General features: G+C 41.3%; 1 protein-coding gene across 1 annotated transcript in view; it reads left to right on the top strand.

Moving 5' to 3' along the window:
- The first annotated feature begins 22 nt into the window (after positions 1–22).
- TP53BP1 (tumor protein p53 binding protein 1) overlaps positions 23–24,975 on the top strand; it is a 93,050-nt gene continuing 68,097 nt past the window's right edge. Inside the window, exons 1-2 of the mRNA XM_055418331.2 lie at positions 23–395; positions 2,028–2,175. The gene's annotated coding sequence lies outside the window, so the exon portion shown is untranslated. The remainder of the gene's footprint in view (positions 396–2,027; positions 2,176–24,975) is intronic.

The following is a 24,975-nucleotide window of genomic DNA, read 5'->3' on the forward strand; positions in this document are numbered from 1 at the left end:
TCGTGTTCGAGAGGGAGCTGATACTCGGACTAGAGTAGGGGTGGGGGCTCTGCGGGCCGGGTGGAGGGGCGAGTCTGTTGCCTCCGCGCCAGAAGAAGCTTCTAGGTAGTCTGTTTCCCGGATAAGTGCTGTCAGGCGATTTCGCAGCCTCGCCCGTACTGAGGGGAGCCATCTTGTCCCTCTCTGCTTCCGAGTTTGGTGTATCCTTCAGTCGGTGTGCCTGTATTATCATTGTCTGGAGGTTTTTTTTTTTTTTCTCCCTCCTGTCACTGCCTGCCAGGGTCCTAGATTCCGTCCTCAGTTTTTCTGTCCTCATTGCCCCAGGCCCTGAGTGTGCTCTGGAAGGCTGTGCAGTATCAGGACGGACAGAATGACCTTCCGGCCCTGAGTCCCTGGTGAGTTGTTATTCCGAAGATAGTGGTTGGCTTGTCTCCATCTCTGCTGAGTGCAATGAGCTCAGACTGCAGCAAGGGGGGTTTGAGTAAAACCCAGAAAAGTCCTTCCCAACTACTTGTGACACAGTGAATTGGGTAACCTTGGGAGACAATGGTATTACTTCCCCCAGGGAGTTCTCAAAACAGAAGGGACAGTGGTTGAACAAGGGAAGAGATTGGCCCTTCCAAAAAAAAGAACCAAAACCAGAGGATGTGAAAGAGGACTAAGGAGGCTGGCACTGTTTTATGATTGCCTGGAACATCCTGTGAAAAATGGTGTGGTGCTAAAAGCCTAATCCCTCCTTTCCTTAGCCTGTCCCCACCACCTACTCTGCACTCCTGTATCTTTTACCCAGGATACTGAGTCATTCTGTGTGTATCACACAGAGCAGAGCTTACCTTCCGCTCTAGAACTCCAGCAGTACTTTTGTGGGTTCCCTGTGCCATACACTTTCCAGATGGTAAAGGGAAGAAAGGAGCACAGTACCTGATTCAGCATGGCTGTCTGTGAACCCCCTTCTGATTCACCTCCTCTGGAGGCCTTGAGGAGGGCTGGACAGTGTCTGCATTTTAAGTACGTCACAGTAGCCCTGGTTCTTATCATGGAGATTTGTTTAGCAAAACCCATTCTGCGATCTGGATATGGCCCTATCTGAAACTAACATAATGTTATATGTCAATTACACCTCAAATTAAAAAAAAACATGGACAGGGCCCTGAAAATCCTTTGTGTAACAGAAATAATACTGGTGGAATATAAAATGGTGGGGATGCCTCACCCTATATGACACATGAGACTGCTCTGCTCTACCCACCCCACCCCACCCCCATTTGCAGATCTCAATCTGGCAAAGAGCACAAATGGATGTGCAAGCCTCCCCTTTTCTGCAATCAGAAAAGAGTGCCACGTGGAGGCAGAGCCAGAATAGGTTGTAGGGAGAGGAAGGGGACAGTTACCATAGCAACTGTAGAGATGAGGCCTTTAACTAGCATAGGGCCTCAGTATAAGGGTCATCTGCAGTTAACCACAGGCTCTGCTTTCATCAGTTTTGACAAAAGAGATGAGACAATAGATCTGAATTCTGTAAGGAAGGACCGCACAGTGATCAGATGATAGGGGCAGGAATTTAGGCCTGTGATGTCAGACCCTGCTAGAATTGGCTTTTTTATTAATTAGAGCTGCAAATACAGAAGGAAAAGGAAAGTGAAACTGTTAGCCGCTCAGTTGTGTCCTGACCCCATAGACTACAGCCCTCCGGGCTCCTCCGTCCATGGGATTCTCCAGGCAAGAATACTGGAGTGGGTTGCCATGCCTTTCTCCAGGGGATCTTCCCGACCCAGGGATCAAACTCAGGTCTCCTTCATTGCAGGTGGATTCTTTACGGTCTGAACCACCAGGGAAGTCCCTAAATACAGACTGTGATGGGACTAAAAAAACCTGGAATGTTAGTATCTATGTGCCAGAATTCTGCAACTGCAGACAGAAAACACTGATTGCATATATGTACAAGGCCTAGAAAGCTGGATAAAAATTTTAAAGAAATACATTTATACATGAACTGCAAAGTATTTAAAACCCTATTTTGTGTTTAGGAATAGTTTGCTGTGGCAGGAGCATTCAAAGACCCATCCGACTGAGAACCTATGATATACGTGATTGTGAAGCATGTTCAGTCGTGTGTGATGGTTATAGAACCCATTGTAGAGTTTCATTTAACTGTTTACCCCTCAAACTGACCAGGTATGATCTTTTGGAAATTCTGCTATTCTATAGTTTCTTCCACATTCTTGTCATATAGCATTGGCAAACATAGTGGTTACAATCTGTGCTTTCCGAATTATTTGTGATGAAGGACTCTTGAATTGTGGAAGGGGTCTCTAAGGATCTATCACTAAAAAAAGGAAGTTAGGGTAGATATCAAAGGAAGACACTATTACAGGCTCTTTGCTTGGGTATGCACTGGAGTGGGCACAAGGTATTACAGATCGTAAATGGCTTGAAAGGTAAATGTAGCCTTGGGTAAGTTTAAGCCACTTAAGGAATTCTCAATGCCCAGACCTTTGTCAGTTCATAATATATAGTGATAAATATGCAACGGGTAAATTATACACATACTTAACAAAGTAGAAGGGGCATTTCTATGTTTTTTTGTGGAAATAACTTCATTTTTGGTATTTAAATTATTAAAGTTATCCTCATGAGAAAATGAGAAATTTATTGGAATGAACTGCTCTCATCTAGAATTGTGTATGTGTGAGAGAGGAAGGCACCATCGTCCTTTGAATACTTAGGGTTTCCATAGGACTTAGGCCAGCTCTGATAATTTGTAAAGAAAATGTACTGTCTCCTCCCCTCTAGTCCAGTGAATGTCAGTTTTCTGGGGATCTCAGCTCATTTGGCAGAATTCCAGCCAGCTGTGCTGGATTGCATGGTCTTATCAACCAAGATATACAAAAGGAGCTGTGTGCTGCTCACATTCCTACCCTGTACTCAGTTGTACCTATTAAAGCATTCTTTATAAAGAGAGACGTGTGTTGAATTACAGGATTGCTGTGTCAGAAGCTTATCCTTGACTTTTGGCTTTTGGGGAGAATACTAGGATCATTATATACACCAGCAACCATAGGGTCACTTCTTTGCATGATTTACCTGCAAAGGCACTGAGTAAAATAACCTCTAATGAGGCACTGAGTAAAAATAATCTCTAAAAGGTTTGAAATGGGGAAGAAGTCTGCATTTATTACTACTCTATCTTGCACACAGAAGAAACCCACGATAAACGTTTATTGCATAATTTTCCTAATTATTATTTGTTCACTGAGTAATGGGAAGATCAGGGCACTGGGTTTCCCCTCCCTGTGCAGAGCATTGAAAAGGACAATGAAGAAACTTTTTCTTCCCTCGCTCTCCACACTCTTCTCAAAGAAAGTCATTTCCGAAAGTATAAAAGAAACATGTATGGATATTATTTTCTCTTTTCTGTTTGATTAGTGTCTGAAATGAAAGTTAGTGTTTGGCCGTGGTCTCTGATAACCACCTTATCCTTTAGTCTGAACAAAGTTGCTCTTACTATAGGAACCTCTAAGGATTTTCATGTGATGATGAAAGTATGGTGGTAAAGAGGCGCAGAATGTATTACTTAGTTTTGAGACCATGCCTGTGTGTGAATTAAGTTTTGCATCATTTTTTCACAATTTCATATAATAGAGTCACTTTCCTTCAAGGAATACTTACTTGGATTGCAGAAATATTGTTACCTTTACAACATTCAGTTCAGTTCAGTTGCTCAGTTGTGTCCGACTCTTAAGACCCCATGGACTGCATCTCACCGGGCCTCCCTGTCCATCACCAACTCCCGGAGTTTATTCAAACTCATGTCCATTGAGTCAGTGATGCCATCCAACCATCTCATCCTCTGTTGTCCCCTTCTCCTCCCACCTTCAGTCTTTCCCAGCATCAGGGTCTTTTTGAGTGAGTCACTTCTTCGCATCAGATGACCAAAGTATTGGAGCTTCAGCTTCAGCATCAGACCTTCCAATGGATATTCAGGACTGATTTCCTTTAGGACGGACTGATTGGATCTCCTTGCAGTCCAAGGAACTCTCAAGAGTCTTCTCCAACACCACAGTTCAAAAACATCAATTCTTTGGTGCTCAGCTTTTCCTTATAGTCCAACTCTCACATCCATACATGACTACTGGAAAAACCATAGCTTTGACTAGACAGACCTTTGTTGGCAAAGTAATGTCTCTACTTTTTATATGCTGTCTGCTGCTGCTGCTGCTAAGTCACTTCAGTCGTGTCTGACTCTGTGTGACCCCACAGACGGAAGCCCACCAGGCTCCCCCGTCCCTGGGATTCTCCAGGCAAGAACACTGGAGTGGGTTGCCATTTCCTTCTCCAATGGGTCATAACTTTTCTTCCAAGGAGCAAGCGTCTTTTAGTTTCATGGCTGCAGTCACCATCTGCAGTGATTTTGGAGCCCCCCAAAATAAAGTTTCTCACTGTTTCCCCATCTATTTGCCATGAAGTGATGGAACCAGATTCCACGATCTTAGTTTTTGGAATGTTGAGCTTTAAGCCAACTTTTTCACTCTCCTCTTTCACTTTCATCAAGAGGCTCTTTAGTTCTTCTCTTTCTGCCATAAGGATGGTGTCATCTGCATATCTAAGGTTATTGATATTTCTCCTGGCAATCTTGATACCAGCTTGTGCTTCACCCAGCCCAGCATTTCTCATGATGTACTCGGCATATAAGTTAACTCAGAAATAGTTTGTCTTCTCATCAGTTCTTTTTCCTTTTTTTTTTTTTTTGGTTGTACTGGGTCTTTGTTGCTGCACTTGGGCTTTCTCTGGTTGGCGTGAACGGGGGCTACTCTTCCTTGCAGTGGGTGGATCTGGTGGAGGTGAGATTGATAATAGTAGAGGCCCTTCTCACTGCGGTGGCTTCAGTAGTTGTGGCTCACGGCCTCTAGGCCTGTGAGCTCAGTAGTTGTGCAACACAGGCTTAGTTGCCCTGTGGCATGTGGTGTCTTCGCAGACCAGGGATTTAGCCCATGTCCTTTGCACTGGCAGGCAGATTCTTAACCAGTAGGCCACCAGGGAATTCCTTAGTTCTTGATGATCCTTCATCATGTGTCTTAACTTCCTTTTCTAATAATACTTCCTCCAAATACCTTGCATTAACCCCTTCATTTAGTCAGTCTGAGCCACTTGCCTTTCCCTCAGTCATTCAGTGATGTGTATTGAGCACTTACTGTGTGCCAGCAAATGAAACACAGAGGTCCCTGCTCCTGCAGAGCTTATGTTCTAGTGGAGGGGACAGATAATAAATAATCAATAGGTATATAGTATGTCAGAAAGCGATCAGTGCTGTGGCAAAAAAGAAAACATGATGATAAGGGTGACTGAAAATGCTGGAGCAGGGTGTGCTGATGGGGAAGAATGGTGAAGCGGCAGGAAAGGTTGCAATTTGAAAGGGGCTGGTTAGGGTGGGCCTTATTAAGATGAGACTAGAGCAGATCCAAAGGAAATAAGGGGGTTCGGTCGTTTGGCTATGTGGTAGAGAGTCGTGTAGGCTGAGAAGATAGCCAATTCAGAGTCCCTAAGTAGCAGTATGCCTGGTACATTGAAGGCATAGCTGGAACCCACTGTGCCTGGAGCAGAGGAGTGAAAGAGAAATAGGAGGTGAGATTGATAATAGTAGAGGCCAGATCACATAGGGCCTTGTTGGCATTGTTAGTTATTGTTAGGTTTTTACTCTTGAGTGAAATAGGAAACATATGCAGGCTTTTTTTTTTTTTTTTTTTAGCTGTGCTGGGTCTTCGTTGCTGTGCGCCGGCTTTCTCTAGTTGCCACAAGCAACTACTTGTGGGGACTACTCTGTAGTTCTCTTGTTGTAGAGCATGGGCTTTGGGCAGAGTAGTTGTGGCACACAGGCTTAACTGCCCGGCTGCATGTGGTATCTTCCCAGAGCAGGGGTTGAGCCAGTGTTCCCTGAATTGGCAGGTAGATTCTTAACCACTGGACCACCAGGGAAGTCCCACATGCAGGCATTTAAACAGAGGAGTGGTATCATTTGACAGATCTTTACAGTATCACTTTGACTGCTGTACTGAGAATAGACTGTAAAAGTTTTAAGGTTTAATGTGGGAAACCACTTTCTTCATGACCAGTACTGGACTCTGATCACCCCAGGACCTTTGACACCTGGGGGTCTGAGGGGCCCTGGTTAAAAATAATAAAGTGGGAAACCAGTCAAGGAACTTGCAGTAACCTGGATAAGCAATGATGTGGCTCAGATCAGAGCAGGGTCAGTGGAGATGGTGGAATGCTAGACACATAGTATTTTAAAGCTAGAGCCAATCTGATTTCCTGCCTTATCAATTGGGGAGTGAGAGAGAAAGAAGGTACATAGTGACTCCAACGATAAACCAAAAACTTTAAAAAATTACCTCTAGGAGGAAAGAGAAACAGATTGTAAGGCAGCCAAGGATGGAAGGTAGATTTTTAAAATTTATCTTATTTTGTAAATTTGACATTAGAATCATATAAATGTTTTACAGAAGTATAAAACAAAATTAAATCAAAATGACCAATCTGACAAATAACCTATTCCAGAATATATATTTTTTTAAATCTACAAATCAGCCCAAAAAAGACAAAAGGTCAACCCAGCTATAAAATGGACAAGGAATTTGAATGGATTTTCACAAGAGATGGTACACACAAATGACCAATAAATTTAGGAAAAACTATTTAACATCATTAGTCCCAAGGAAATGCAAATTAAAACCACAGTGGGCGGTCCCCTTGTGTCCTAGTGGTTAGGTTTCAGGCTTTCCCTGGATTCAATACCCGATTGGGGAACTGAGATCCCACAAGCCTCATGGCATGACAAAATATATACATATATATATATAAACCTACAGCATAACATTACTTATTCACAAAATGGCAATAATTTAAAATCCAGTAACACCAAATGTTAGAAAGGATGTAGAACTCTCATATATGGCTAATAGTAGTGTAAAATGTTATAATTTCTTTATAAAAAGTATATGGAGCTTTTTATAAATCTAAACCTTTATAACCTAGAAATTCCACTCCTAAGCATTTACCCCAGAAAAATTAACACATATATGTTCACAAAGAGATTAGTGACAATTTTTCATAGCAACTTTATTCATAACAGCCAAAATCTGGAAACAACACAACCATCAATTAAAAAATGGATAAACCAATTGTGTTACCTTCATATAATAGAATACTGCTGCTGCTGCTGCTGCTGCTAAGTCACTTCAGTCGTGTCCGACTCTGTGCGACCCCATAGACAGCAGCCGACTAGGCTCCACCATCCCTGGGATTCTCCAGGCAAGAACACTGGAGTGGGTTGCCATTTCCTTCTCCAATGTGTGAAAGTGAAAAGAGAAAGTGAAGTCGCTCAGTCGTGTCCGACCCTGAGCGACCCCACGGACTGCAGCCTACCAGGCTCCTCCGTCCATGGGATTTTCTAGGCAAGAGTACTACTCAGCTATAAAAAGAAACTACAAGTATACCCAACATAGATGAAAAATTAAAAAAAAAAACATTATGTTGAAACAAAAAAAAAAACACAAGAATGTTGTGTTGGTCTCCTGATAAGTAGATACCAAGATGTGGTTAGATGTGCAAGAGATTTGTTAGGGGAGTATATTGGTTATCTTGGCTTCCCTAGTGGCTCAGTGGTAAAGAATCCGCCTGTCATGCAGGAGACACAGGTTCGGTTCTCCAGGGGTTGGGAAGATCCGCTGGAGAAGGAAATGGCAACCTATTCCAGTATTCTTGCCTGGGAAATAGCATGGACAGAGGAGCCTGGTGGGCTACAGTCCGTGGCATGGCAAAAGAGTCAGACAGGATTGAGTGACTAAACAACAATATTGTTTATCTATTGTTTTGAAACAGATTACTCTAAAATTCAGCAGCCTAAAATAACAAATATGTATTATCTAACATAGTTTCCCTTTTTTTAAGATTATTTATTTATTTTTGGCTGTGCTGGGTCTTTGTTGCTGCCTGCGTGTTTTCTCTCTCATTGCAGTGAGCAGGGGAGAGATGGGAGCAGTCTACTTTTTATCGGTGTGCCCTGATTTCTGACTGCAGTGACTTTTGTTGCAGAGCACAGATTCTAGAGCACAGGCTCAATAGTTGCGGCACATGGGCTTGTTGCTCTGCAGTATGTGGGATCTTCTGGGACCGGGGATCGAACTTGTGTCCCCTACATTGGCAGGTGGATTCTTAACCACTAGACCACCAAGGTGGTGCTCACACAGTCTTTAAGGATCTGAAATTGAGGAGCAAATTAGGTGAGTGGTTTTGGCTTAGGATTGTAGTCCTACAACCATGAGGTTGTAATCAAGATGTCAGTTGGGGTTACAGTAATCTGAAGTCTTGGCTGAGACTGGATGATCTGCTTCCAAGATGGCCCATTCAAATGGCTATTTGCAGGAAACCTCAACTCCTCACCATGTAGGACTCTCCATTGGTCTACTTGAGTATCCTCATAACATGGCAGCTGGCTTCTCCCAAAGCCAGAAAGTAAGAAGGGAGCTACAATGCCTTTTAATGACACAGTGTTTGAAGTTAGGTATCATCATTTCTGCCTTGTTTTATTTTATTTATATACAGAAGCAAGTCACTGAGTCTAGTCCACTCTCAAGAGGAAGGAAATTGACTCTTACCTTTTGAAGGATGTGTTGATGAATTTGTGGATATATTTTAAATCACCACATGGAGAGACCAGTGGAAGGCAGAGAGAGCCTCAGACCGAGATACAGGTCTGACATCTGTGGAAGGAGAGAGGAAAGGAATGAGGATTGGAAATGAAGAGCTTTGTCCTGCAGCATAGGTTCAAGAAAGGTTTGGTCAGGCTGATGAAGAGTCTTCAAGTCAAAGGACCTGTTGGAAGAATCTTTTTAATCACAGGATTAGGCCTGCCTTTGTAGCCCTGCTCGTCTCTAGCATTGGCTGAGGCAGCCTGAGGAAGTGTGGCTTTGGTGGGATTAGATCCAGAGTGTGGGAGTAGATCCAGAGTGGCAGCAGGTGGGTTCATCAGCCAAATATACTCTCTGAAAGAAGATTTCACTAGTGCATATTTATGGTCACTATGAGTACATACTGCATGAATAAGTTTTTGTGAAGTTCTAGAATGGGCAAAGCTTATCTACTGTGATAGAAGGCAACTAAGTGTTTCCTGATGCTGGGAAGGGGATGGAAATTGATTGCAAAGGGGACACAAGGAAACTTTTGGGGTGATGAAAATGTTCTGTACTTGATTATGGTAGTGGTTATACACATATATACATTTGTTGAGCTCATCAAACTCTAACACTTAAAACAGGTACATTTGTTGAACATAAATAATATATAAAATTTACTGAAAAACACAGTGAGATACCACTTCACATTACCAATACCAAACATTAGTTAGAATGTGCAGCACCTGAAACTCTGATATGTTGTTCAGTTCAGTTCAGTTGCTCAGTCGTGTCCGACTCTTTGCGACCCCATGAACCACAGCACACAAGGGCTCCCTGTCCATCACCAACTCCCGGAGTTCACTCAAACTCATGTCCATCGAGTCGGTGATGCCATCCAGCCATCTCATTCTCTGTCGTCCCCTTCTCCTCCCGCCCCCAATCCTTCCCAGCATCAGAGTCTTTTCCAGTGAGTCAACTTGTCGCATGAGGTGGCCAAAGTATTGCAGTTTCAGCTTTAGCATCAGTCCTTCCAATGAACACCCAGGACTGATCTCCTTTACAATGGACCGGTTGGATCTCCTTGCAGTCCAAGGGACTCTCAACAGTCTTCTCCAACACCACAGTTCAAAAGCATCAATTCTTCGGCAGTCAGCTTTCTTCACAGTCCAACTCTCACATCCATACATGACCACGGGAAAAACCATAGCCTTGACTAGACTGTTAGTGGGAGTATAAAATTATACAACCATTTTGGAAAGCGGTTTGTCATTTCTCTCTTAAAAGTTAAAGAAATGCTGTTTGTTTAACTGCAACAGTTCCACTCCTGGATATCAGCCCAAGAGAAATGAAAATGTATGTTCCCAAAAAGACTCATTTATGAATGTTCTTAGGAGCTTTATTTATAATGGTCCAAATGACCCAAAGATCCATCAACAGGCAAATGGATAAATTGTGGAACATGTATACAACAGAATACTGCAGAGTGGATATGTGCACCAACACATACAAATCTCAAACGTGTTGTATTGAGCAAGGAAGATGCATGCAAAAGACCACATACTGCCTGATTGCTTGATTAGTCTCTCAGTCGTGTCCGACTCTCTGCAACCCCATGGACTGTAGCCTGCTAGGTATCTCCTCTGTCCATGGGCATTCTTCAAGCAAGAAGAGTGGGTTGCCATGCCCTCGTCCAGGGGATCTTCCCAACCCAGGGATTGAACCCAGGTCTCCCACATTGCAGGCGGATTCTTTACAGTCTGAGTCACCAGGAAAGCCCTTCCCTCTATGATTACCTGTATGTAAAATTGTTGGGCAGGCAAAACTAATACATAGTGATAGAAATTAGAATATATTTGCCATGAAAAACTCTCTGGAGTGAGGAAGATATTTTTTTTTTTTGCAAAACGAAATAAAAGTTTATTTTCTGCAATACTTTTCTGTAAATTACAAAGGCAAAATGCTAAACTACAGCATGTAACTTCAGTATTTAACCAGAGTACTTGAAATAAATATGCATCCTGAAACTAGATAAAAGGCTATACTTTGTCAGGCATCCTACAAAATGTCTCAAGTTTTACACTCTGCAGCATTTCTGTGGGGGTTGGGGGGGTGGTTTTGTGTTTTCTTAAGTGCTGTGACAGACAGTCCTTTCACATTTTTCTTTGGAGCATGTTCGAAATTGCTGAACTATAAACGACTTAAGAAAAGTAACACCAAGTTCGAAAGCCATTTCTGCTTCGCTGTCGTTGGCCCTCATTCAGCACAGGGCTGCCAAACGGCCTCTGAGCGCAGGCAGCCCCGTCAGAGCTGGCCTACACTTAACAGTTCTATACGCTAGAGACGTCTGTCTTCAGTTTACATCTGGAGTGAGGAAGATATTTTTATATCTTGATTGGTATGTAAGTTTAATAGATATATATGTTTATCAAAATGCATCAAATTATACAACTAAGCAGCAGTTAGAACTGGACATGGAACAACAGACTGGTTCCAAATAGGAAAAGGAGTACATCAAGTTGTATATTGTCACCCTGCTTATTTAACTTATATGCAGAGTACATCATGAGGAACGCTGGGCTGGAAGAAGCACAAGCTGGAATCAAGATTGCCGGGAGAAATATCAATAACCTCAGATATGCAGATGACACCACCCTTATGGCAGAAAGTGAAGAGGAACTCTAAAGCCTCTTGATGAAAGAGGAGAGTGAAAAGTTTGGCTTAAAGCTCAACATTCAGAAAACAAAGATCATGACATCTGGTCCCATCACTTCATGGGAAATAGATGGGGAAACAGTGGAAACAGTGTCAGACTTTATTTTTTGGAGCTCCAAAAAAACTGCGGATGCTGTTTGCAGCCATGAAATTAAAAGACGCTTACTCCTTGGAAGGAAAGTTATGACCAACCTAGATACTATATTAAAAAGCAGAGACATTACTTTGCCAACCAAGGTCCGTCTAGTCAAGGCTATGGTTTTTCCCGTGGTCATGTATGGATGTGAGAGTTGGACTGTGAAGAAAGCTGATTGCCGAAGAATTGATGCTTTTGAACTGTGGTGCTGGAGAAGACTCTTGAGAGTCCCTTGGACTGCAAGGAGATCTAACCAGTCCATTGTAAAGGAGATCAGTCCTGGGTGTTCATTGGAAGGACTGATGCTAAAGCTGAAACTGCGATACTTTGGCCACCTCATGCGACGAGTTGACTCACTGGAAAAGACTCTGATGCTGGGAAGGATTGGGGGTGGGAGGAGAAGGGGACGACAGAGAATGAGATGGCTGGATGGCATCACCGACTCAATGGACATGAGTTTGAGTGAACTCCGGGAGTTGGTGATGGACAGGGAGGCCTGGCGTGCTGTGATTCATGGGGTCGCAAAGAGTCGGACAGAACTGAGTGACTGAACTGAAGAGCTTTGCAGAAACGAAGAGCTTTGCATTTCACTGTATTTAAATTTTACCTCAATGAAAAAATAAAGTCACTAAAAATAAAAATCAAAGTGAAATAAATTAACCTCTGTATTAAATTAGTGGAATTCTTTCAGATGACTTTAAAATATGGTAGTTTAGTTTCATTCTTTTACAAGTGGCTGACCAGTTTTCCCAGCACCACTTGTTAAACTGGTCAGCCACTTGTAAAAGAATGAAACTAGAACACTTTCTAACACCATACACCAAAATAAACTCAAAATGGATTAAAGATCTACATGTAAGACCAGAAACTATAAAACTCCTAGAGGAGAACGTAGGCAAAACACTCTCCGACATAAATCACAGCAGGATCCTCCAAGACGCACCTCCCAGAATATTGGAAATAAAAGCAAAAATAAACAAATGGGACCTAATTAAAATCAAAAGCTTCTGCACAGCAAAGGAAACTCTAAGCAAGGTGAGAAGACAGCCTTCAGAATGGGAGAAAATAATAGCAAATGAAGCAACTGATAAAGGATTAATCTCCAAATTATACAAGCAGCTCCTGCAGCTTAATTCCAGAAAACTAAGTGACCCAATCAAAAAATGGGCCAAAGAACTAAACAGACATTTCTCCAAAGAAGACATAAAGATGGCTAATAAACACATGAAAAAATGCTCAACATCCCTCATCATCAGAGAAATGCAAATCAAAACCACAATGAGATACCATTTCACACCAGTCAGAATGGCTGCTATCCAAAAGTCTACATGCAATAAGTGCTGGAGAGGGTGTGGAGAGAAGAGAACCCTCTTACACTGTTGGTGGGAATGCAAACTAGTACAGCCACTATGGAGAACAGTGTGGAGATTCCTCAGAAAACTGGAAATAGAACTGCCATATGATCCAGCGATCGCACTCCTGGGCATACACACCGAGGAAACCAGAATTGAAAGAGACGCATGTACTCCAATGTTCATTGCAGCACTGTTTATAATAGCCAGGACATGGAAGCAACCTAGATGTCCATCTGCAGATGAATGGATAAGAAAGCTTTGGTACATATACACAATGGAGTATTTCTCAGCCATCAAAAAGAATGCATTTGAATCAGTTTTAATGAGGTGGATGAAATTAGAGCCAATTATACAGAGTGAAGTAAGCCAGAAAGAAGAACATCAATACTGTATATTAACGCATATATATGGAATTTAGAAAAATGGTAACCTGAACCCTGTATAAGAGACTGCAAAAGAGACATAGGCATTTAGAACAGTCTTTGGGACTCTGTGGGAGAGGGTGAAGGTGGAATGATTGGGGAGAATGGAATTGTAGCATGTATATTATCATAAGTGACCAGTCCAGGTTCGACGCATAAATTTTCCTCTGTTCATTTCTTTGCATTTGTGCTTTTTTAATAAAATTCTTTTTTAGAAATTAAAAAAAAATAAAATAAAATATGAGGGAGGCACTCGAGATTTCTGATCCACAGACAGGAAGGAGGCCCTGAGAGGTTTAGATATTTTGCCGTGGTTGCACAGCTCACAGGCGTGACTCCAGGACTCACCCCAAGCAGTCAGCTCCAAAACCTGGACTCCTCACTATTACGTCCCCATGCAGACTGCCTCAGAAATGTGTCACCGTGTCACTGCCGTTCTCCCCACTCCCCACACTTCATATGCATTTGGCTCTTTTTGAGTTAATTGATCAGAACGTATGAAGAAGGATGTTGGGATATAGTGAGGGAGGGAGGGAGAATTCGGGGTGCAGAGTGCCCTGGATGGTGGGAAATTCATTTCTTTTTTTTAAAAAACCAATTTCTTTTCTTTTTTAAAAGACTTTTTGGGTGTGGACCATTTTTAAAGTCTTTATTAAATTTGTTACAATATTGCTTCCATTTTATGTTTTGGTTTCTTGGCTGCAAGACATGTGGGGTCTTAGCTCCCTGAACAGGGATTGAACCTGCCCCCCCTACACCAGAAGGTGAAGTCTTAACCATGGACTGCCAGAGAAGTCCTGGGAAATTCATTTCTTTGCAGCACAGTTTTCTGTTCTGTGAAGACTGAGGCAGGGGGTGGATAGTAAGTAGAGGTCAGCTGAAGCATTAAAAAAAAAAAATAAATAAATAAAATAAAATATGGTAGTTTAGCTGCATGTTTTTTCAAAAATTTTTATTGTGGTAAAATACATGTGGAATTTACTATTTTAATCATTTTAGTTGTATAGTTTCAGTAATATTAAATATATTCTTAATGTTGTGGAACTATCACCGTCATCCATCTCCATAGCCCCACCTTTTTCTTAAACCTACAGTAGTCAGTAGTCCCCAGAGAAGGCAATGGCACCCCACTCCAGTACTCTTGCCTGGAAAATCCCATGGATGGAGGAGCCTGGTAGGCTGCAATCCATGGGTTCGCTAAGAGTTGGACACGACTGAGTGACTTCACTTTCACTTTTCACTTTCCTGCATTGGAGAAGGAAATGGCAACCCACTCCAGTGTTCTTGCCTGGAGAATCCCAGGGATGGGGAACCTGGTGGGTTGCTGTCTCTGGGGTCACACAGAGTCGGACCCGACTGAAGCGACTTAGCAGCAGCAGTCAGTAGTCCCAGGTGGTCTCCCATCCATGTGTTAACCAGATCCAACCCTGATTAGCTTCTGAGGTCAGATGAGATCAGGCACACTCAGGAGGGTATGGCCATAGCCTCTATACTTCTTTTTATCTTATAACACTGAAACTCAATATACTCATTAAATAATAACTCCCAATTCTCCTCCATACCTCCTAGTCCCTAGTAACCACCATTTGACTTTCTGTGTCTCTGATTTTGACTATTCTAAATGCCTTGTATAAGTGGAATCACACAGTATTCTTTTTTATGACTGTCTTATGTCACTTAGCATAATGTCTTCAGGATTCATCCATGTTGTAGCATATATATTAAGTATACATTTTTATGGGCTATACCCTAAGGAAAGAAATAAACTGCAAAAAATGTTAAACTGTTTTTATTAGTTATCTTATTAGTAATAATATTGGGAGTTTTTTGGAAACAGTTTTATATATGTAATGGAATAAAATAAATTGTGCTAACATTATTAGGAATCAAGTTGTTGATTATGCTAAAAAGAGATACAGATATAGAATCAAAGAAGTTGGATAAAATCCCTGAAACCCTAAGATTTAGTTAGAAAAAGCCAAACAATGATCAACTCAGTAGCAGTAAGTATTCCACCTGTCCAAATTATAGTCTTTAAATACCATTTACTACTAAATGAACCAAGGCTTCTTGGAGAAACATCCAATTCTAGATCTGCAGCAGGAAGTAAACAAGATGAACCTGGAACATCTTGTTATACCAGAAAGCAACAAAGCCATCCAAGAGTACTGAAATCATGTCAAAAGAACTTTAGAGCTAATCTGAGAGGACTTCCACGGTCCAAAGATGGGACAGTATGCATTTCAGAATGAACAATAATTGCAGTGGTTTGAAGCACACCAAATGTGTTAAAACCCACAGTTCATAGTGACACTAAAAACAAAATTCTTTTAAGTAATCTTTGGGGTGTGCTGGAGAACCTCATTATTTAGAGAACTATTCTGTATTACATGGAGAACCTCAACTTATTATTTTGAAAACTAGTAAAGGAAAGAAACATTTATCCTGCCTTTCCCTGAAGTGAAGTGAAAGTCACTCAGTCATGTCCGACTTTTTGTGACCCCATGGACTATACAGTCCATGGAATTCTCCAGGCCAAAATACTGGAGTAGGTAGCCTTCCCCTTCTCCAGGGGATCTTCCCAATCCAGGGATTGAACCCAGGTCTCCCGCATTGCAGGCAGATTCTTTACCAGCTGAGCCACGTCACAAGGGAAGCAGCTGAACCACAAGGGAAGCCCAAGAATACTGGAACAGGTAGCCTATCCCTTTTCCAGGGGATCTTCCTGGTCCAGGAATTAAACCGGGGTCTCCTGCATTGCAGGGAGATTCTTTATCAACTAAGCTATGAGCAAAGCCCTGCCTTTCCCTCACTAATCAAATACTTGACTATTATAAATGTTCAAATACTTGACTATTCTAAATGTTCAAATACTTGACTATTCTGTAAGTTCTTATTTATAGAAGAATTCCACCTAATAAATGAAGGTAGTATGTTAATATTAGACTATCACTTTTTTACAGCCTCTAGTGAAATAATGCACCTTGGTTATAATTATCAATGACTACTAAACTATCAAGTAAAAAGGTGGTAATATTTGAACCTGATGGTCAAGTGTAACAGAACAAAAATACATTAAACCAAATGTTATTAATATATACTTCCTGATGAGATGCAATAGGAAGTTTATGATACCAGTCATTCTTGCCAAAAAAAGGAACATAAATATGAACAAGCATACCTCTCTGCCCATTTATAAAAAATAAAAAAGAAAATACTGTAAATGACATCACAGGGATGCAATAAGAAAAATCCACAAAGTTGGAAATTTTACAGAACAAATGATGTGGTTTCATCAACAAATAAATTGCAGGAAATAAGAAAGAAAAACTTAGAGATTAAAAGAGGCCTAAGGTAGTGTCAAAGTATTGGAGTTTCAGCTTAGCATCAGTCCTTCAAATGAACACCCAGGATTGATCTCCTTTAGAATGGACTAGTTGGATCTCCTTGCAGTCCAAGGGACTCTCAAGAGTCTTTTCCAGCACCACAGTTCAAAAGCATAATTTCTTCGACGATCAGCTTTCTTCACAGTCCAAGTCTCACATCCATACATGACCACTGGAAAAACCATAGCCTTGACTAGACGGACCTTGGTTGGCAAAGTAATGTCTCTGCTTTTTAATATACTATCTAGGCTGGGAAGGATTGGGGGCGGGAGGAGAAGGGGATGACAGAGAATGAGATGGCTGGATGGCATCACAGACTCGATGGACATGAGTTTGAGTGAACTCCGGGAGTTGGTGATGGACAGGGAGGCCTGGCGTGCTGTGATTCATGGGGTCGCAAAGAGTCGGACACGACTGAGCGACTGAACTGAACTGAACTGAATGTAGTGTCATCCAAATGCAATGTACAAATCCTGTTTGGAATTGTAAAAATAAATTATGAGACAGTTGGAGAAACTTAAACACTATATATTTGATAACATTAAAAAATTACTGTTAATTTTCTTTGGGTGTGTTAATTATGTTGTTATGTTTAAAAGATAACATACGTAATATTTATGGATGAAATTTTATGATATCTAGGATTTTCTTATAAATGATCATTTGGGCATAAGTGGGTGGGGATATTTGAAAAGATTGGGCATTTATTGCTGGAGAGGGCGTGTAGAAAAGGGAACCCTCCTACACTGTTGGTGGAAATGTAAAGTGTGGAAACCACTATGAAAAACAGTATGGCGTTTCCTCAAAAAACTAAAAATAGAGTTGCTGTATGATCCTGCAATCTCACTCCTGGGCATATATCTGCACAAAACTATAATTCAGAAAGACACATGCACCTCAGTGTTCACTGCTGCACTATTTACAATAGTAAAGACATGGAAGCAACCCAAATGTCATCAACGATGAATGGGTAAAGAAGAGGTGGTACATATATGGTACACTGCTGCTGCTGCTAAGTCACTTCTGTCGTGTCCGACTCTGTGTGACCCCATAGACGGAAGCCCACCAGGCTCCCCCGTCCCTGGGATTCTCCAGGCAAGAACACTGGAGTGGGTTGCCATTTCCTTCTCCAATGTGTGAAAGTGGAAAGTGAAAAGTGAAAGTGAAGTCGCTCAGTCGTTTCCGACCCATAGTGACCCCACGGACTGCAGCCTACCAGGCTCCTCCGTCCATGGGATTTTCTAGGCAAGAGTACTGGAGTGGCTTGCCATTGCCTTCTCCGATGGTACACTACTCAGTAATAAAAAAGAATGAAGTAATGCCACTTGCAGCAACATGGATGGACCTAGAGATGATTATACCTAGTGAAGTAAGTCAGAAAGACAAATGCTGTATGATATCACTTATATGTGGAATCTAAAATATGACACAAAGAACTTACCTACAAAATAGAAACAGACTTACAGACTTACAGAATGTGGTAGCCAAGGAGAAGGGGAGATGGGGGAAGGATCAGTTCAGTTCAGTCGCTCAGTCGTGTCCGACTCTCCGCGACCCCATGAATCACAGCACGCCAGGGCTCCCTGTCCATCACCAACTCCAAGAGTCAACCCAAATCCGTGTCCATCGAGTCGGTGATGCCATCCAGCCATCTCATCCTCTGTTGTCCCCTTCTCCTGCGCCCAATGCCTCCCAGCATCAGAGTCTTTTCCAGTGAGTCAACTCTTCGCATGAGGAGGGATAGATTGGGAATTTAGGATTAGTTCAGTTGTTTGGTCGTGTCTGACTCTTTTCGACCCCATGAACCGCAGCACACCAGGTCTCCCTGTCCATCACCAATTCCCAGAGTTTATTTACCCAAACTCATGTCCATTGAGTCAGTGATACCATCTAACCATCTCATCCTCTGTCATCTAATCCTCTGTTAGGGTTAGTAGGTGCAAACTATTATATATAGAATGGATAAACAAGGCCTTATACTGTATAGCAGAGGGAAATGCATATTTGATATCCTATGATTGAATTATATGGAAAAGAATATGAAAAATATATACAAATGTATAATGGAATCACTTTGCTGTACAGTAGTAATTAACATTGTAAATCAACTGTATTTCAATAAAATAATTTTTTACAATTAGGCATTTGTTGATAATTGTTGAAATTGGATGATAAGTACATAAATTATTTTTTAATTTCCTGTTAAAAAAGAGTATCTCCAAACTTTTTGTTATAAACAGCAGGTTGAAGTTTCCATCAACTGAGATGAGAAAGGCTGCAAGTGGTGCAGATTTGATAGAATGAATTCAGTTTTAAGCATGTCGAGTTTGAGATGTCAATTGGAATCTAAATGGAGATATTGAATAGGCTGTTAGGTGTAGATTCGGGATTTGGGAAAGAAGTCTGGGCTGGAGATATAAACTTGGGAGTCACTGGTATATAAATGGTAGCTGCTGGGAAAGGTTGAGGGCGGGAGGAGAAGGGGACGACCGAGAGTGAGATGGCTGGATGGCATCACCGACTCTGTGGACATGAGTTTGAGTGAACTCTGGGATTTGGTGATGGACAGGGAGGCCTGGCGTGCTGTGATTCATGGGGTCGCGGAGAGTCGGACACGACTGAGTGACTGAACTGAACTGAACAGTATAAGACTGGATGAGATAAGGCAAGGAGTCAGAGTAAACAGAGCTTGTGTGTGTGTGCTCAGTCACTTCAGTTGTGTCTGATTGCACCCCCATGGACCATAGCCTGCCAGGCTCCTAGAATATAGTAAATGCTCACTAAATATTCATTATAACCACGTGACTAAAATTCTTTCTTTTGATTTCTCCCTCATATGCATTCCTATAGTACTTTTATTGTGTGTTATAGTTATTGAGCTCTTTCGGATAAGACAACATTTAGCATTCTTCCATTTTGGGGCTTCAGTTTTTGCTACAGTGACTTAATTTTGAAAATAGTTAATTTCTTTGGGCTTCCCTGCTGGCTCAGATGGTAAAGAATCTGCCTGCAATGTGGGAGACCTGGGTTCAGTCCCTGGGTTGGAAAGATCCCCTGGAGGAGGGCATGGCAACCCACTCCAGTATTCTTGCCTGGGAAATCACATGAACAGAGACTATTTCCTGGGCTCCTCTGTCCATGGCGATTCTCCAGGCAAGAATACTGAAGCGGGTTGCCATGGCCTCCTCCAGGGGATCTTCCCAAACTAGGGATTGAACCCAGGTCTCCCGCATTGCAGGCAGATTCTTCACAGTCTGAGCCACCGGAGAAGCCTAGTTTCCATCTATCATTATAGAGTTGACCCTTTTAGCCACTTTGTCTTCACCCAATCCCTTCCCCTGTGGTAACCACTATTCTGTTCTCTGTATTTACATGTTTGTTTGATTTGTTCATTTGTTCACTTATTTTTTATTTGTCCCACATATGACTAAAATCATATGGTATTTGTCTTTCTCCTTCTGACTTACTTCACTTATCATAATACCCTCAAGGTCTATCCATGTCATAAATGGCAAGATTGCATTTTTTCTTTAATGGCTGAGTAGTATTCCATTCTCTCTCTCTGTCTGCCTCACTTTTTTTTTTTTTTTAATTATCCATCCATCTGTTGTTAGTTTGCATTTAGGTTGTTTACAGGATGAGAATTTTAAAGAGAAGGGAATCAGCAACACCATCAAACATGATAGAGACCAAAGCTAATGAGGTGACTTGACAGGAAAAGTTCAGAATCAGTTATTCACAGTTTTAGAGTAACTGCTTTGTTCCAGGCACTAGATTTGTGGGGATTAAGCCCAGATTGTAAACAATTATGGAGTTATAAGTATGGAGAAAGTGGAATTTGGAGGGCAGGGAGAGAAGAAAGGTTTGGAGCTTGATAGAAGAGTAGAGGGGAGGTGCTTCCAGGATGTGGTGATTTAAATACTTCTGTAAGGAGAGGGAATAAGCCAGAGAAGGGAGCTTGGCAAGCCCTGTCAATGTTCAAGTAGGTGAGGATTCCATTTCGTTCCCCCCTCATCCCACAGCTTCCTGTTTCCCACAGCTACCTTTCTGTTTCCAGGTAAGCAGCTTCTGGTGGAATTAAGCAGTTTGGGTTAAACATTTGAAAATGTGGAAGGGAGGAAATTTCAGCTAATTCTGAAGTCACAGTTGTGCTTAATACTGTGTGTTTGAGAGATTCAGGTCAGTAAGAGGGCCTAGAGCTAACTGGTCAGCGGGAAAATTAAGCAACCTGGAAGAGGTGGCTGACTTGGTGGGAATCTGCTAATATGCCTGCAGGGCATCATCTGTACTTGGATGTGGCAAAGTTGGAGTTCTGGAAAAGTTTGAAAAGTGGCTTAAAATGAACAAGGACGATAAAATGTGATACATACCTACAATGGAATATTATTCAGGCATAAAAAGGAAGGAAATTCTAACACCTGCTATTAAAATTACAGCATGGATATACATTGAGGATATTTTGCTAAGTGAAATAAGCCAGACACAAAAAGACAAATATTGTATGATTCCATTTGTATGAGGTACCTAGAGTAGTCAGATTCATAGAGACAGAAAGTAGAATGGTGGTTACCAAGGGCTGGAGGGAGAGGGGAAGGGGGAAATAAGTGTTGAATGGATAAGTTTCAGTTTGGGAGGCTAAAGAAGTTCTGGAGATGGATGGTGGTGATGGTTGTACATCAGTGTACTTAATGTCACTAAACTGTACCTTTAAAAGTGGTTAAAGTGGTAAATTTCATGCTATGCATATTTTACCACAATTAATAAATAGGAGCCATGTGGCAAAATATTAACAAAATGTAAATCTAGGTGAAAGGGTTTATGAGAGATCATTATACTGTTATTTTTCAATTATACTCTTTTTGTAACTCTGCTGGTCTAAACTTTAAAAAAGACAACACAAACCTTCCTTAAGATTAACAGGAGAACTTCTATAGAGATGATACAGACCAGTTAGGATTGCTTCCACTGCAGGGGTTGCAGGGCCCTACTAAGCATATCAGCCTGGTGTTAAGAAGTTAATATATCAGAGGCAATTATTGACTACTTTAGGCCATTTGCTTTCACATTTTGATCATCACCTCTTTGTTGACTTAATTTCTTCATAAGGGTGGGGAGTTGATAACTTTTCATTTTTCTCCATATTATTTTAATATGAATTTCTAGGACACTGCTGCTGCTGCTGCTAAGTCACTTCAGTCGTGTCCGACTCTGTGTGATCCCATAGATGGAAGTCCACCAGGCTCCCCTGTCCCTGGGATTCTCCAGGCAAGAACACTGGAGTGGGTTGCCATTTAGGGACACCCATATTTAGTACTCAAAAATACATTCTAAAATGAAAAAGTTTTTTATCAACTCTTTTGCCATTTCTCTGTTAACTGTTCCTCCTCAATCATGTATATATAAATAAGACATATATATAAAATATATATATGTAAATCAGATATATAAAACCTCTGAGGTTAGACTGGATTCTCACAGATTGTGAGACATCGTGCAAATTATGTTATCTCTCTAATTTTGAGTGTCCTCATCTGTAACCCTCAGAGTTACGAAGCTTTTAGGTGAGATAGTGAATGTAAAACAGAACACATACCTGACACACAGTAAAAATGTAATACGGTTATTAATTATAACAATATTATTGGTATATGCCTGGGTATGATTGTATAGGTCCAAGTGCAACAGAAGACAGTGCAACAGAGTTAATTATATGTTAAATGTAAGTTAGTTTGTAATAATTTAATATTGCAGCTTAAAAGGGATATGTTTTAGTTTATCATTAAATTTACTTATCTTGAGTAAAGTTCTCTGCCGCTGAGCTTCAGGGAAAACCGTGAAGCAAATATAAAGGCTGCTGAATAGTGTCTGTGAGGTAGAATTAAACCATCTAGGGTTCTTTTGCTTAGAGAAGCCTGTGAGGAGACCTCAGGAAAAGACTATCGAGCTCATTATGTAGCATTTATGTTCATTGTTTGATTGATAGAATTATTGGGACAGCTGAGATAATACTAGTCTTAGGAGAATTTGTCCAGGTTTTAAAATTACCAATTAAGGACAATATGAGTGAAAATGGTTCTAGGTTCTAGAATAAAGAATTTAGATGATTAGAAGAAAAATTTCTGACAATGAGGTTTGTTAAACTTCAAAGTGAGTTAACATGGGGTCTGATGGAATTTTCTCATCTGGGAGAACTTTAGAGGTAGATTAGATTTCTTGGGGGTGGCTTAGGTAAAGATGCACCTGTAGACAGGTAGATATGCTGATTGTCCTTTGCAGTCTAAGAGGCAATAAAGGCCTTTGGCTCACCTAACTGATCAGTCATAGCCTCAGTGGGTAATCATCTTGCCTGCATTTTCTGATCTCTTTGGGCAATTTAACGATTAATTTAATTATCATCCTGCTTAACAAGGAATTCACAGTTGTTTTAAAAAAAGCTCTTGTTTTATTTAGTAATGGGAATGGCTCAGGCTCATTTATTTATCTGTTTTTAGCCATGTTTGTGCTCGGTTGTGTTAGATTCTTTGCAACCACATGGGGTATAGCCCAGGAGGCTCCTTGTTCATGGAATTTTCTAGGCAAGAATACTGGAGTGGGGTTCCATTTCCTTCTCCAGGGATCAAACCCATATCTCTTGCATCTCCTTCATTGGCAGGCAAATTCTTTACCACTGGTTCACTTGGGAAGCCATGCTTATTGAAGTTTAATTTACCCTTTTTAGTACAGCTTTGTAAATTTTGACAAACACATAGAGTTGTCTGTCAAGTAATCAAGAAAGTCTACCTAGTTATGTCCTGCTTGGAGATGGTAGATGCAACAGCAGGACAGAAAAGACCCAAAATATAGTGACTGGAGAATTTTTATGGGAATCAAGGTCAAAATTTGCATACAACGGGACATGATTGTTTGTGCCCTCTCAAATCAAGCAGATGAATTCACTTTGTCTATCTAATGTAGTCAATATTGATCTTACCTGGTTCTTGGTAGGACTGCATTTATTTGGTCACTGGTCTTCTGCTACACTAGGAGTTAGGAGGGAAGACAGGAGTCAGTTATAAAGTATTTGAGGATTAAGAAGTGGGATATGCCTCTGTATGCTCCTTTCCATTTTTGTTCCACTAATAAAACATTCTGGGGACCCATATATTCTAGTTTTAGCAACAGTAGATTCTAGATTTTTCAGGACAGTTTCATTTCAAAGAGTCTGTCCTTTTGTTCCCACAAATAACATATACAGATGACATGCTTTGATTTTTGTTTGGAAAATACGATCAATGTAATTTATAACAGCAGGGAGAAGATTGGTTGATACGAAGCTCCACTTCAGCATAGCCTATATCAAGTGTTGGGTATTTTCCAGAATTAGAGAATCATGGTTGGACTGTGCTTAAGTCATTCTGAGTCTGGGGGAGAGAGAGAGAAAACTGACTTCCTATTGAATACCTACTATGTATATGCCTGGCAGGGTGCTGGGTGCTTTAGCTATTGACAGCTGCTCTGGCTAGAATTCTATCTCAAATCCAGCTACCTTTTAAATTAAAAACAAAAAACAAAAGTACCCTCCCAAAGCAATATATTCCTCATGGGACCTCCTTCAATAATACAGGTCACAGCTGCCACACCCTCTATAAGACCCTGGCACCATAATTAGGATAATAGACTCTTAGGGTTGGGAGGGATCTTTGAGGTCATTTAGTTAAAGGGCAGCAGCTGTTCTCTTCACCACCGACAGTTACTGTGCTGTTATCTCAAACGGAGGTGCAAAAAATGTCTGGGACCATGGTCTCTGTAGGCTGCAATTCCACAAAAGATAGGTCACCGACAAGCAAATGTGAAGCTTGAATACGTTCCAGACTGGAAAGGGCAATGGGGGGAAAATATGGCTTACCAGGGCCCTCAGACAATGTAAATAGGAAAAAAAAAATTATTTTAAAAAGAACTGGAGGAGACATATTTAATGTGTGCCCTTGAATTCAAGTAGAGGCCTAAGAAGGGGAGCCTGGTTGACCTGCAAACCCCGAAGAGTCCTCTCTCTCTTCAGTTTCACCAGCTCTGAAATGCTAGCCATCCTTTTTTGCCCTTTTATTAGAAAGCCGGGAAACCTCCTTTTCCACGGAAGAGGGTGAGAGTAGGGCCTTACGGTGCATGAACAATAAAAAAAATTGTCTTTTCTCTTATGTCTGAGCAGTGGTACAGACAACTGTCCTGGAGAGGCAGGGGACTATATTTCATGCCCTCTCAAGGTCCCTTCGGTTCAAGGATACTGTCATTCTCCAGCTATACTAGAGGGAGGGC

This window comes from Moschus berezovskii, chromosome 21, assembly GCF_049115385.1.
Source record: "Moschus berezovskii isolate FMDL1 chromosome 21, NW_MosBer_1.0, whole genome shotgun sequence".
In the NCBI taxonomy this organism is placed as follows: domain Eukaryota; kingdom Metazoa; phylum Chordata; class Mammalia; order Artiodactyla; family Moschidae; genus Moschus; species Moschus berezovskii.